The sequence below is a fragment of the Rana temporaria genome, chromosome 3 (genome assembly GCF_905171775.1).
Source record: "Rana temporaria chromosome 3, aRanTem1.1, whole genome shotgun sequence".
Lineage (NCBI taxonomy): Eukaryota > Metazoa > Chordata > Amphibia > Anura > Ranidae > Rana > Rana temporaria.
Genome location: NC_053491.1, coordinates 381,704,154 through 381,720,134, shown reverse-complemented (window position 1 = coordinate 381,720,134; position 15,981 = coordinate 381,704,154). Strand labels below are relative to the sequence as shown.

Below are 15,981 nucleotides of genomic sequence, written 5' to 3'. Positions count from 1 at the left end.
CTTTAGTAAATCAACCCCTCGGTGTGCATGCATGCTTCAGTATAGGGTTGATTTAAAAAGGCAAATAGACTGCATTTTGCAAAGTGCAAGTGCAGTTGCTCCATAGCTAAATGTGCAGAAGCTCTGCTGACCTTCATCATCCAATCATGTGCAAGCAAAAATGCTTTTTTTTTTATTTCCCTTCACTAAGCTCTGGAGCAACTGCACTTGCAGAGTGCAACTGCACTTTACAAAGTGCAAAGTCTATTTGCCTTTAGTAAATCAACCCCTATGTGTCTATGCACACTATGTTCATTTACAGGTGTTAAGAGGCAGGGGAGATCAGAAGCAGAAAAAGCACCATCACTTGTGCGTTCCAAAGAGGAGCTTTTGAGCATAAAAAAAAAACCTGATGTGCCTAAACACGGGGAAACGCTTGTACACATGTCTAAACGCACAGTAACACTAGATGCTTTAAGCCAGACATGTCCAAAGTCAGACCGGGGGGCCAATTGCGGCCTGTATTTTGATTTAATGCGGCCACACTGGTAATTTGGATATATATCTCTTTTGTAGCCCCCAACGAATCCCCAAACACCACGCATTCAGAGGCTGCATTCATGGCAATGGTGAGGCTGCTTTTGAGGCAAAAGTGAGGCTTCATTCATGGCAATGGTGAGGCTGCATTCATGGCAATGGTGAGGCTGCATTCAGGCAATGGTGAGGCTGCAGATGGGAACTGATTAGGCTGCATTGATGGGCACTGACCCTTAGGCCTCGTACACACGACCATTTTCCTCGATACATCAAGAAACTTGGTGGCAGAGCTTTTTTGCCGAGGAAAACGGTTGTGTGTATGTTTTTCGTCGAGAAAACTGCCGTAGAACTCGACGAGAAAAAAAGAGAACAAGTTTTCTTTTTCCTTGTCGGGAGTCTCAATTCCTCGTCGTGTTCCTCGTCGGGCTGGTTTTCAACGAGAAACTCGAGCGTGTGTATGCTAAGAAACCCGCGCATGCTCAGAATAAAGTATGAGATGGGAGCGTGCCTTCGGTAAAAGTAGCGTTCGTAATGGAGATAGCACATTCGTCATGCTGTAACAGACTGAAAAGCGCGAATCGTCTCTCACCAAACTTTTACTTAACACGCAGTAACATGAGATTAGCAAAAGCAGCCCCAAGGGTTGTGTCAGTGGAATGGAACTTCCCCTTTATAGTGCCGTCGTACGTGTTGTACGTCACCGCGTTTGAGAACGACAAGATTTTGTCTTGACAGTGTGTACGCAAAGAAAGCTTGACAAGATTCTCGACAAGCCTGACAAGGTTTCATTTACGACGAGTTCCTCGGTCCTGTGTACGAGGCCTTATTTTGCTTCACAGTTTAAATAAAAATAAAAATCCTGAAACTTCCCTCTTAAAAAGTGAAGGTGGGTCTTATAAGCCAATAAATACGGTATATCCAAATAAAATGCCCGAGTTCATCCTTAGACTCTTCACCACACACAGCCACAAAGGCAAGAGAATTCTTGTTGGGCAGTGTATTAGTTAATTTGCGATTAACTAAAGTGGCGATTGAAAAAATACGACTTAGGAGCGTTTTTGCAGCTGCTTTTCTCCTGCCGCAGTGTGCATGAGGCCTTCCTGTTATGGTGATATCTGTGTCATCTGCTAGGAAGTGAGGGAACATTTTCAAGAATGGTAATAAAAAAAATCAACAGGGGAGTTTCCCTACTCTATACAAATAAAAAAATAAATAAAAAAAACCTGTTTTGGCTGGACACTTTAAATGAAAAATCCAGGTTTATTCTCCCAAACCATCACCCTCTTAACCCCCTGAGCGGTATTCCCGAGTCTGGCTCGGGGCGGAATTTCAGCACCAAAAGCGGTAACCCCGAGCCAGACTCGGAATCGCTCGTAGTATCCACAGGCAGAGTTTACTTAACTTGTCCCCTGGATCCTGCGATGCCTCCCCGCTGTGCGATCGAGCTGTGTCCTCCTCGCTCGATTCAGTGCCAGTGTGCCGCCGAGCTCCGTTCCCTGCGACGTTACGACGTCGCAGGGAAGACACAGCGCAGACACAGCTGTTTGCTATAAGGGCATTAGATGGGGTGGGGCCCAGAGTGCCGGCAGGGGACCCGAGAAAAGGAGGATCATTGTTGCTCTGTGCAAAACCATTACACAGAGTAAGTAAGTATAACATGTTATTAAAAGATTTTTTTTTTTTTTACAATAACTTTAAAACTTGGCAAATTAATTAATTCACTAACTATTCAACATTCCAAAAACATTTTTTTTGGAGCTGTCCTCCTGTCTGTTTAAAACCATCCCTCCTATATGACAGGAAATGATACAATGGTGCTACAGACAACAATGAAAGAGGTAACATAAGAAAATGATTCCGGATGCCCGCACTTCCAAAAATCCTTTTATTGAAGCTTCATATGATAAGTGGTTGACAGATGGAGCAGGGGACAAAAAGGTAGACGTGTTTCGCAAATGCTTACTAATTACCTCAGGTGAGTAGAACATGTTTAACCACTTCCCGCCCAAGGATGTCATATGACGTCCTGGAATTTCAGTGGGGATATCTGAATGATGCCTGCAGCTACAGGCATCATTCAGATATTAATTTCTTCAGCCGACTAATCCCTGCACCATAAGAATGATCATAGCGGCGGTTCCGCCGCTTGATCGTTCTTATAGGCGGCGGGAGGCGACGCTCCCCCGCCCGCCGCCATCCGGTGCTTCTCCGTGCTCTCCTTTGCCATCGGAGACCCGGAGAAACGATCCGCCGGCGTCCCATGGAAACCATAGAGTAGACTGGTGACCAGATGGTCACCAGTCATCTCTATGATCGCCGGAGGCCCAGGAGCGATGTTATGACGTCACGCCCTGGTCCTGGAATGTAAACACAGCCGCAATCGCGGCTGAAAGCATTAGATCAGTGAAATTTTTTTCACGTTCTAATGCTTTCCAGCCTGGAGGAGAGATGTGGGGTCTTATTGACCCTGCATATCTCCATAAAGAGTACCTGTCACAAACCATTCCTATTACAAGGGATGTTTACATTCCTTGTAATAGGAATAAAAGTGATTAAAAAAAAAATTACAAAAAAAGTGTAAAAATAAAAGAAATTTAGTAAAAACAAAATAATAATAATAAAACATTTTTTTTTAAATGCCCCTATCCCCGGTAGCTCGCGTTTAGAAGCGAACACACACGTAAGTCCCACCCACATATGTCAACACCGTTCAAACCACACATGTGAGGTATCGCCGCGTGCGTTAGAGTGCCAGCAACAATTCTAGCACTAGACCTACTCTGTAACTCTAAATTTGCAACTTGTAAAAAAAAAAATAAGCAACGCCTATGGAGATTTTTAAGTACTGACGTTTGGCGCCATTCCATGAGTGTGCGCAATTTTAAAGCGTGACATGTTAGGTATCTATTTACTCTGCGTAACTTCATCTTTCACATTATACAAAAAAATTGGGCTAACTTTACGGTTTTGTTATTTTTTAATTCACAAAACCGTTTTTTTTCCCCAAAAAAAGGAGTCTGAAACATTATTGTGCAAATACTGTGCGAGATAAAAAGTTGCAATGGCCGGCATTTTATTCCCTAGGGTGTCTGCTAAAAAAACATATATAGTGTTTGGGGGTTCTGAGTAATTTTCTAACAAAAAAATTATGATTTATGCATGTAGGAGAGAAGTGCCAAAATAGGCCCGGTATGGAAGTGGTTAATAAAAGAAAAAAAAAGGTTTAGAATAACTTTAAAACTTCCCAAATTAATTCATTCACTAACTATTCAACATTCCAAAAACATTTTTTTGGAGCTGTCCTCCTGTTTGTTTAAAAACATCCCTCCTATATGACTGGAAATGACGATACAATGGTGCTACAGACGACCATGGATGAGGCTCCAACACTGTCCAAAACGCAAAATGTATTGTCTGGAGTTCCACCTTAAATGTTACTCCCCCCCCCGAAGTAAAAAATTAATTAAACTCTAGTAGAAAGGGGAAGATAAGGACATCGTCTGTTAGAGACATGTGCTGAATTACATTGACATTGTGTTAATGGAATTCTGAGAAAACAGGAAATTGAAACCCTCCAGGAAAATATCCTCTGACAGGAAGGACAGTGATGGGTTAAAAATGGTTGTTGCTGCTTTCAAGATAAAAAAACAAACTAAAAGAGAAATGGGAAGATTCATTAATATTCTCGTCACATGTTATTTATGTACACAGAGAATCAATAGGATTCACGGAAGCTCAAAATGGCTGACGCTGTCAGGTGACCTGCGTTGTGAAGGTTAGCAGACATTAGGCTTGACAAATGTTAGGCACAGAGGGGTATAGCACCCTGCAGGAAAAACACGCATCACCAGCAATGTGGAACGGGCAGCGCGCTGTTAAATGATCAGGGCCGCAGGTTGGGTGCCAGCTAAGTCAGGATTGAAGCTATTTCTATTTAAAGCTGAACTCCAGGCAAACAACTAACTACACTGATGAAATACATAAAATAGGAGCTGTATTTCTGTCCAAGGGATTTGTATTTCTCTACATCTAAGGCCGGGTACACACGGACAAACATGTATGGTGAAAGCGGTCCGTCGGACCGTTTTCGCCATACATGTCTGCCAGAGGGCTTCTGTACGATGGTTGTACACACCATCGTACAGAAGTCCGCGCGTAAACAATACGCGGGGCGTGTCCGCGGTGTCGCCGCGTCGATGACGCGGTGTCGCCGCGACAATGACGCGGTGTCGCCGCGACAATGACGCGGCGACGTGGGCGGCCCGCCTTTAAAATGCTTCCACGCATGCGTCGAAGTCATTCGACGCATGCGAGGGACGGCGGGCGCCTGGACATGTACGGTAGGTCTGTACTGACGACCGTACATGTCCGAGCGGGCTGAATTCCAGCGGGCTGTTTTAAAACAAGTCCAGGAATATTTGTCTGCTGGGAAAAGGCCCGGCGGGCAAATGTTTGCTGGAATTCGGCCCGCTCGCGCCCACACACGACCAAACATGTCTGCTGAAACTGGCCTGCGGGCCAGTTTCAGCAGACATGTTTGGTCGTGAGTATGGGGCCTAATCCTGAGGTTTACACAGTGCAGCCCCATCTAGCAGGGCAGAACGGATTTCTCTCTGCTGCACTTCAGTAATATAGGTCTTGTCCCTTTGCCAGCCAGTGATAGGAGAAGCAGCAGACTGAGGAGCTCTCTTTTCACTCTGCTCTCTCATCATATCAGCATGTCCCTTGTTAGCACATGAACACTGCAGTACAATGGATTAGGCCGTTGTGTTGCTTATCCCTCTGCCAGTCAGAGCTCTGCTGTGTGGGGAATGGAAAGATACTGATACCATGTCACCATGGATAGTGTTGGAGATAGTCAGACAGATTGGGGTAGGGAATTCCAAAGTATGGGAGAGGCTTGGGAAAAGTCCTGGATGCGAGCATTGGAGGAGGTGACAAGGGAGCTACAGTAGAGAGAAGGAGCTGTGTTAATTTGTGTCTTTCATCTCTGCCTGAAGTTCAGCTTTAACCACTTCATGCCCTTAGGACGTACCGATACGTCCTCAGGTTGAAGTGGCTGTACTGGGATCAGGGCTGCAGCTATGATCCTCATACTAAAATTTTCAGCTAGCGACGGGCTCTAATGTAGAAGCAATTCAGTGGTTATACAGCCGCTCGATCACTCCTACAGGGTGCAGAAGCCCCCCCGACCCGCCGCGGCCCCCTGCTGCCTTTACCAGACTTTCCTGTGTGATCAGGGAGTCTGAGACCACCGCCGTTTTGTGCAATTATGGACTGAGAGAGGAGAAGGGTACATTAGTACCTACCTCCCCTCTGTGATGTAAGAAACCAGAAGTGATGAGGAAGCGACAGTTTGATGTTTGCAAGTCATGACTGGCTTGTAAAGCACCTGATCAAACCAATCTCAGTTTGATCAGATGCTTTTGAGAGCAGAGGAGAGATCTGGGGTCTATTAGGCCCCGTACACACGTTTTGCTTGTCGAGTTCCTTGTGAAGCCGCCGAGGATCTCGGTGAGCCAAGTTTCCTCATTGACTAACGAGGAAATAGAGAACATGTTCTCTATTTGGCTCGACGAGTTCCTCGTCGGTTTCCTCGGCCAAAAGTGTACACACGACCGGGTTTCTCGGCAGAATACGGCTCCGATCGAGTTTCTGGCTGAATTCTGCCGAGAAACTCGGTCGTGTGTACGGGGCCTGAGACGTATAGAAAGCGACCCCGTCACATGCAAACGCACACGTAGGTCCTGCACACATATGTAAACATTGATCAAACCCCACATGTGAGGGACTCCCATGAACGAGCGTTGTGAGTGAGAAATAATTCTGGGTCCAGGCCTCCTGTTAAGCTCTAAAATGGCTCTGTAAAGGCTTTTGGAGCATTGCCTATTGAGAATTGTAGGTGCCATACTTTGTCACCATTCCATAAGCGTGCACAATTCTAAAGTGTGACACGTTGGGTATCTATTTATTCAGCATCACATAATCTTTTATATTTTACCATGAATTGGGCATTATATTGTGTTTGTATGCACAATAGCTGAGAGCGCTGACCGGAGTGTTCTGGCAGGGGAACGCAATAGCACAGCAGGGGAGATAGCTGTACTGACATCAGAGTGTTAGTACAGAAGCTTTGACCTGTCAGGTTTTTTCCATTCAGCCCACTCAGTTGAACGAAAAATTGTAGTGTGTACTAGGCTTTAGAAGTCATACCTTTTCAATGCAAACAAGGTTGACTCCTCAGACTGTGTTATGCCCCTTTTTCATGTTTTTGTTCTTTTGATGCAATTTGCATCTGTAAGAATGAATACTACTATGATACTTTATTATGCTAACTAATCTCTGTATTTTCTACCTGTCTGTATTCACATCTTTGATTTAATAAAATCAGATTGAACAAAAATGGCTGCGACATAACAAATTGCAACAACACCATTTTATTCCTAAGGGTTTCTTTCAAAAATATATAGGGGCAGATCAACGTAGAATTGCATGGGCGCAGCGTATGTGAGATACGCTACGCCGCTGTAACTTACTTTTTTTATCTTCGAATCCAGAAAGAATTTGCGCTGTAAGTTACGGCGGTGTAGTGTATCTCTTGCGGCGTAACGGCGCGTAATTCAAATCTGCGAGTAGGGGGCGTGTTTCATTTAAATGAAGCGCGTCCCCGCGCCGAACGAACTGCGCATGCTCCGTTCCTAAATTTCCCGCCGTGCATTGCGCTAAATGACGTCGCAAGGACGTCATTGTTTTGACGTGGACGTAAATTACGTCCAGCCCGATTCACGGACAACTTACGCAAACAAAATACATTTTTTAAAATGATATGCTTCCGAGCATGCGTCGACTTGATTCTGAGCATGCATGGATTTTTAACTGATGGTTGTGCCTACTAACGATCGGTTTTGACCTATCGGTTACCAATCCATCGGTTACATTTTAAAGCAAGTTGGCTTTTTTTTAACCTATGGTTAAATAACCTATGGGGCCCACACACGATCGGTTTTGACCGATGAAAACGGTCCTTCAGACCGTTGTCCTCTGGTTAACCGATCGTGTGTACGAGGCCTAACCCCTGTGAAGAGGGAGCAGGTGCATGCTTTACTGGCATGACAGGAGCACCCTGGCATGGGTGCCACCATAGTACATGGCTTTCTAAGGGGGCACTTGGAGGAAGAAGATGCTGGCAGCACCAGTAGGGGATTGCCAAAGGAGGAAAGCGACTGATCTGTGCAATATCATTAGTAAAAAAAGTATCCATGGAGGAAGAAGATGCTGACACTGTCGGCAGGGGACCATCAAAGGAAGTAAGGGACCACTCTGTAATATCATTGATAAAAAAAATCCTTTAGTATCACTTTAATGTACAAAGTGGGTGACGCAGAAAACATTACAGCACTGGATATGCATGACAGCAAGACAACTATCATTGCCATAAGGGGAGCCTGCATACCTCCAGTGACTACCTCCCTTTCTCTTCTCCGCCACAACATTATGTTTATTGTACGCACTTTGTACTATCTTTTTTTGGAGTTGTATAAATGATGGGTATTCATTTTTGTAACAAAAAAAGGAAAAGCCACACACCGAGCTCAGCATGACAAGATACTTTTTTTTTTTTCCCAGGAAGAGAAACGATAGCTTTCTTTAACAGAAAATCTATGAATCTTCAAAATATTAGCAATTAAGACCCAGTTGTGAAAGGGAGCCGATGTATCGCTCGTTCGGTGACATTTTCAAAGAGCATTTTATAGAGCAATTATACCCCCCTCCCCCAAAAAAACTGATTAGGGTAAAAAATAGCATCTAGTACAGGGAGCAAAGCAAAAATAGAGTGACAGCGAAACAATGGCAGAGCCGTGAGTCACACGTATCGTGCGGTAATAAGACACTGTATGGAATTTAATCAGCTCATACTCTGAAAGCAGCCATTATGTCTCTATGGAGATGGGGACTTTTGCTATCTTTATATAATGAAGATGGAATTAAATGGAAATTAGGAATATGGGGCATTCGTTTCATATTGGGCTTGGCGGATTACAAAGAGGAGATTAAGATATTCGATATGAGGTTATAAAAATCAAATAATAATCATTTATGTGAATGGTTAAACATTAAAACATTAAAGCCCCACTCTGCGCAAAAACACATTTTTTCTTTTTTTACCAGCCCTCCTTTCCACCTGTCTTTATTAGGCCCTTTTTCTCCCCTTACCTTGTTAAGATATACTCACCTAAGTCCCCTATCCACATTGTCCCTTGTCGGGGGAACACCTCGGCCCTTCTGAGACCTCAGGTCTTCTCCACTCTGCTGATGTCCATCTTGTCCTCAAACTTGACAGGACCCCACCACAACCCATCCAATAGGAAGTGTTCACATCAGGCAAGAACTGACATGGACACCTGAAGAAGGACCAAAACCAGAAAATAAAGCGAAGAGCAGAAGACTCGCCATTCGCCAACATCCAGGTAACAAAAAAAAGATCACATTGCGCAATCAAATAATTACACTCAATATGTGCTGTTACATCGTGTGGTTATAGAATTTGCAGGGAAGGCAAAGTGCATGCCTAGGGATTACACAGGAGTGGGTAATGGCCGCTCCACTGGTTATTTAGAGGAATGGTGTCCATTACTTGCTCCACCGGGTGTTCAGGTAATCACAGTGATAATTGTGGATAGCGGCTAAGTGCTCCAAATGAGTCGCATCAGAGGTAGTGGAAGCAATTTTTCTTTTGCCATCTTTTGACTGGATTCAAGTGATTATAAGCACATAGTCACTAACGCATGCAGTCCCAAGAGTGAAATCTTTTAACCACTTGGGATCCGCCTGCCGTCAATTGACGGCTACAGCGCGGATCCCAAAAGCCAACAGGACGTCAATTGACGTCCGCCCCTTTGGGCGGTCCCCGCGCGCGCTCCAGAGCGCGCAGCGGGGAAAATCTGTGTTGGCCGTGTCCCTCGGACACAGCCAATTACAGATCGCCGCGAACGGCCAATCAGAGTGGCCGTTTGCGATGCGATCTGTGCGGCCAATGAGAGATGATCTCATATGTAAACATATGAGATCATCTCTCATTGCCGTTTTACACAGAGACAGCGGTGCTGTCTCTGGAGAGGAGACCGATCTGTGTCCCTTGTACATAGAGACACAGATCGGTCACCCCCCCCCAGTCACCCCCCCTCCACCTACAGTTAGAACACTTGATAGGAAACACATTTAACCCCTTCCTCACCCCCTAGTGTTAACCCCTTCAATGCCAGTCACATTTATACTGTAATTAGTGCATATTTATAGCACTGATCGCAGTATAAATGTGAATGGCGCCAAAAATGTGTCCGATGTGTCCGCCATAACGTCGCAGTCCCAATAAAAATCGCAGATCGCCGCCATTTCTAGTAAAAAAATAAATAATAAAAAATAATAATTCTGTCCCCTATTTTGTAAGCACTATAACTTTTGCGCAAACCAGTCGCTTATTGCGATTTTTTTTAATTTTTTTTTAACAAAAATATGTAGAAGAATACGTATCGGCCTAAACTGAGAAAAAAAATTTGTTTTTTTTTTAAATTGGGATATTTATTATAGCAAGAAGTAAAAAATATTGTATTTTTTTCAAAATTGTCGCACTTTTTTGTTTATAGCGCAAAAAATAAAAACCGCACAGGCGATCAAATACCACCAAAAGAAAGCTCTACTTGTGGGGAAAAAAGGACGTCAATTTTGTTTGGGAGCCATGTCGCACGACCGCGCAATTGTTAGTTAAAGCGACGCAGTGCCGAAAGCTGAAATTTCACCTGGGCAGGAGGGGGGTATATGTGCCCAGTAAGCAAGTGGTTAAAATCATTTTTTAACTCTACAGACTCCTTCACTGAAGTGAAGTGGTCAAACAATCACATAGACACACTCCTAAACATAAGTCCCAATACCTTTGACAATATAGGGCCTGATTCTCAAAAGAGATACGCAGACTTAACTGCTGTTCAGCCTGCGTATCCCTGTGCCTAACTTTGGAAACGATTCTCAAAAGGCTTTTTCCAAAGTTAGGCAGAAAATCTGACATGTGTAAGACACTTACACAGTCAGATTTTAGGATGCAGTACCGCATCCGCCACTGGGGGCATTTCTCATTGAAATGCAGCTTTGCGTATGCAAATGAGGACTTAAGCAGATTTTCAAAGCATTTCATCACTGTGATTTCTGCGTAAGTTCCGAATTTGCCTGCGCAAAACTAGGGCTGGTTTTATAATGTGGAAAGTTAGTCACACATTGTAAAGGCCCATTCCAGCGACGGCATTTGGTATGCATTCCCGAGGGAGAACTCCACGGCAATTTTAAAATTCAAAACCGGCATGGGTTCCCCCCCAGGAGCATACCAGGCCCATAGGTCTGGTATGGGTTGTAAGGAGACCCCCCCACGCCGAAAAATTGACGTAGGGGGTCCCCCTACAATCCATACCAGACCCGTATCCAAAGCACGCTACCCGGCCGGTCAGGAAGGGAGTGGGGACGAGCGAGCGCCCCCCCCCTCCTGAGCCGTGCCAGGCCGCATGCCCTCAACATGGGGGGGTTGGGTGCTCTGGGGCAGGGGGGCGCACTGCGGGCCCCCCCACCCCAGAGCACCCTGTCCCCATGTTGATGAGGACAGGACCTCTTCCCGACAACCCTTGCCATTGGTTGTCGGGGTCTGCGGGCGGGGGCTTATCAGAATCTGGGAGTCCCCTTTAATAAGGGGGCCCCCAGATACCGGCCCCCCACCCTAAGTGAATGGATATGGGGTACATCGTACCCCTACCCATTCACCTGGAGGCAAAAAGTAAAAGTTAGTAAACACACAACACAAGGCTTTTTAAAATAATTTATTATTCTGCTCCGGATGCCCCCCCTGTCTTCTTTATTAGCTCTATTTCCAGGGGGGGCTTCTTCTTCCGCTCTCCGGGGGTCTTCCACTCTCCGGGGGTCTTCTTCCACTCTCCGGGGGGGGCTTCTTCTTCCGCTCTCCGGGGGGGGGCTTCTCCGCTCTCCGGGGGGCTTCTTCCATCTTCTCCTCTCTTCCGCTGTTGACTCGGCGAACCCCGGTTCTTCTCCAGCTGTCCGGTGCCTTCTTCTTCAGCGCTGGCTGCCTGCTATGTTTGTGTGTTAGCTCAATTAGTAACAGGCAGCCGGCGCGGTCTTCTGTGACGTCAGGGTCTTCTGTTCTTCTCCCCTCTTCCGATGTTGACTCGTCGCCTGTTGTCGCTGTAATGATGGAAGCGCGCCTTGCATCCCATTTATATAGGCATCACCGTCCCATCATGCTCCGGCAGGTACCCACGTGGTGGGTGCACGTGGGTAGGCACCCACCACGTGGGTACCTACCGGAGCATGATGGGACGGTGATGCCTATATAAATGGGATGCAAGGCGCGCTTCCATCATTACAGCGACAACAGGCGACGAGTCAACATCGGAAGAGGGGAGAAGAACAGAAGACCCTGACGTCACAGAAGACCGCGAAGGTGGCATGCAGCAACGGACTTCACCTGACACCACTATTTTGTAAAAAGTTTTCTTTGAAGGTTCACTATCAAATTGGATACAATCACCCACGTGCAGATGATTGTTATTAAAGCGGAGGTTCCGCGGTTCCTTGTTTTTTTGTATTTGGGTGCATTTAATGTGCTTAACCACTTAAGGACCGGACCAATATGCTGCTAAATGACCCAAGGGGTTTTTACAATTCGGCACTGTGTCGCTTTAACAGACAATTGCGCGGTTGTGCGACATGGCTCCCAAACAAAATTGGCGTCCTTTTTTTCCCACAAATAGAGCTTTCTTTTGGTGGTATTTGATCACCTCTGCGGTTTTTATTTTTTGCGCTATAAACAAAAATAGAGCGACAATTTTGAAAAAAATGCAATATTTTTAACTTTTTGCTATAATAAATATCCCCCAAAAATATATAAAAAAACTTTTTTTTCCCTCAGTTTAGGCCGATACGTATTCTTCTACCTATTTTTTGGTAAAAAAAAAAAATCGCAATAAGCGTTTATCGGTTGGTTTGCGCAAAATTTATAGCGTTTACAAAATAGGGGATAGTTTTATTGCATTTTTATAATTTTTAATTTTTTTTACTACTTATGGCGGCGATCAGCGTTTTTTTCCGTGACTGCGACATTATGGCGGACACTTCGGACAATTTTGACACATTTTTGGGACCATTGTCATTTTCACAGCAAAAAATGCATTTAAATTGCATTGTTTATTGTGAAAATGACAGTTGCAGTTTGGGAGTTAACCACAGGGGGCTCTGAAGGAGTTTCGTTTCACCTAGTGTGTGTTTACAACTGTAGGGGGGTGTGGCTGTAGGTCTGATGTCATCGATCGTGTCTCCCTATAAAAGGGATCACAAGATTGATGCAGCCACCACAGTGAAGAACGGGAAAGCCGTGTTTACACACGGCTCTCCCCGTTCTTCAGCGGCGATCGGGTCCGCGGACCCACGGTCCCGTTCACGGAGCTTCGGACTGGGTCGTGGGAGCTGGGTACTAGTACAGGACGTACCTGTACGTGGATGTGCCAAGCCGTGCCATTCTGCCGACGTATATGTGCAGGAGGCGGTCCTTAAGTGGTTAAAGATACAAACTTAGCACTCACTTGGTAGCCGCTTAGAACCTTCTCCCATTTTTTTTCCGTTCAAAAGAAGAACTTATAAAAACCGATCCTGGACTTTTCCATCTTGCTTGTGGGCATTGTGAAGCCCACAAGCACAGACTTCCGGGTAGCGGTGATGCATTCACTGCAGTATCTCGCGCCCTCGTCATGTGACCCGCTTGTTGAGTCACAAGACGAGTGAGATAGCGCGAGATTTGGAACATTAGTGGTACAGATCACCTCCGGGGAATAATAACAGTGATCTCCCAGCACACACTGCGGCGCCGGGGAAAGGGAGAGATACGTCCACTCCCGCGGGGAAGTAACATATTATACCTCTGAATCACGGTAATCGCATGCAAAAGAAAAATAACAACAGTCAATTTTAGAAGTATAAGCTCCGTAGATCTTGTTAACATAACGTTTATATTGTGGGTGAACCTCCGCTTTAATAACACTATTATAGAATAACCTGTTGCCTTTGGTTTCAATATAGCCTTTACTTTGAAAATGTTTACTGAAGAACAGAAATTTAGAACAGTATTTATTTATGCAGAGAAGTGAAAATGATTTTCCTCTTGTATGAAAGAAAATGCAGCGGCTTCCTTCCCTCGCATAGCTGCACAATGAAGAATACGGGATCTTTAACAATTTTAATTGAATCTTTAGTATTCAGGACGTGTTCACAACAATGATTAGACTGACCTTGTAAATTTTATTCTTGGGGTATGTGAAATGCCTGATTTTTTATTACAGGAAATTTCTCCAAATGAAATTTAATGGGCAAAACTGAATCCATTTGAGTAAAGCCGTGTCCAATTCCATACCCTACATATATTTTGAGCGTTACAGAGCTTATTAAACTGCACTAAAAAGTAAAGAAAGAAAGTTAAATAACTTTAGTCTAATTAAAAAGCAGGATTTTGCCGTACAGAAAAAAAAATGGCCTCTGCATATAACCAATTAATAATTTTACCTTGTTTTCAGTAAAAAGGGAATATTCTTACTCATGTATAGTAATCAACAAGTACCCCTATAAACTGGCAGAACGCCATGCTAAGTAACAGCAGTGCTAATGCAAAAGCAAGGCAGGGAAAGTGCCTAATGAACCATACGGTCGCTGATTATTTTTATTTTATTTTTATCCTGAAGTGCAACGACAAAGAAAGATCCATAAATGTATATTTTCGTAAATGTAACCAGCAGTAACAGGTTTTAAGTAACCACATGAAGTAAGTCTTGTATGCTGACAAAGCTGTTGTTATTTTTAATGATAATTCAGCTTTGTTTCATGACAATTTAAGATATAAATAGAGAATGTTTTAAAGTAGATGTAAACCCGAATTTTTTTTTTGCTGTCACGATGTAGTATATATGATTTCCTATCCCAGTCTTGCCACAAAGAGTTAATCCAGCTCTGAGCAATCCTCTTTTCTTTTTTCAGTGAGATAAACGGACAAACAGGAGAAAACTTTTGTCCGTTCTTCCCCCTTGCTGTGAGTGACAGGTTATTTACATATCTCATGCACAGCCTGAGACAGGCATTATTTTTTAATTTCCCAACCCCACTCCTTTTCTGAAGTCCTGTGGTAACTTTTCTGGATTTTGACTGGATGTTAGTGATCATAGCAAAATTCAGTGTAAGGAATACACAGGACAAAATGCATGTTGACAAGGGGAGTGTAAAGGTGGGCGGGGAGTCTACTGACATCATGACTCCACCCACAGAGCTCCAGACAACAGACCCACCCACAGAATCTGCAGTTTTTCAGTTCTTATAACAGACAGAGGGGAGACATTTGACAGGTAAGGATTTATGCAGGAAGCATCTATATCCTTATAGATCAGCACTATGACAGCAGTTTGTCAGCACTATGACAGCCTCACTTTAATGCAGGTCTGCTGGTCCTGCATTGTACCCGATGATGTCATGATGTCAGAATGTGACAGGTGAGCTGCTGAAGAGAAGATGATTTGGCCTTTCACCAGAGGCACTGGTCACATGAAAAGTAGGAAGTCTGGGAGTGAGGGATACGGTAAGTAACCCTTGCAGTAGGTGCACCCCAGCACCGCAAGGTTAGTTTTGAGTTTTCCCTGGAGTTCAGCTTTAAACATGTATAAGGTACATTTAATGCTAGCCATATTCCCTAAAGGATAAATTCACCTTTTGTACCACGTTTCATGTTACACACATATTCTGGGTGCAACACGTAACATGTTACTGTTGCAGCAACTCCCGTAGCCCCCTGATCCCCCGTCATGACAGAGAGCGGAGGACCTTCTCCCTGCACTCGCTGCAACAATAAAAAAAAAACGCAGCCCTTCAGGGCTCTGTGACGAGATCCTTTGCTCGCCCGGTTCTGCTCTCCCGACACTCCTCTGCTACTATTGAGTCAGCTTGCAGATTGCAACGTCTGATGGTCCAGTCATCCAAGGTTCCGGGATCCGAACTACAGCTATGTGCCGTTCAGACCCATTAAGAGCAAACACCAGGCAGGCTGTATGTAAGTTCAAACAGGACTCTCTTTAATGCCAGCATTCAGCTGGTTATATACAGTTTACAAGCTAATCAATCAAAGAACAATGAAATCTCCACCCCCTTTTCACACACTGGGGCTTCCATACAGATTATAGGTAGACACTCTGGTGCCGACCCTGACAAGACACATTTCTTTGGATAATGACATCAGTGAAGTTAATTACTAATTGTAACAGAATACAGAATAACAGAATAACAACGAAGCAATCAGAATAATTAACCTGAGCCAATTATCTAATCATTTAGCCTGACGAGGTGAATAGGCGTCTCGTCTGCAATTCCCCATGATACAAT

At 44.5% G+C, this 15,981-nt stretch overlaps 1 protein-coding gene across 2 annotated transcripts in view; it reads right to left on the bottom strand.

The window, feature by feature from the left end:
• AGBL3 (AGBL carboxypeptidase 3) overlaps positions 1 to 15,981 on the bottom strand; it is a 229,155-nt gene that overhangs the window by 106,354 nt on the left and 106,820 nt on the right. The gene's annotated exons all lie outside the window — the stretch shown is intronic.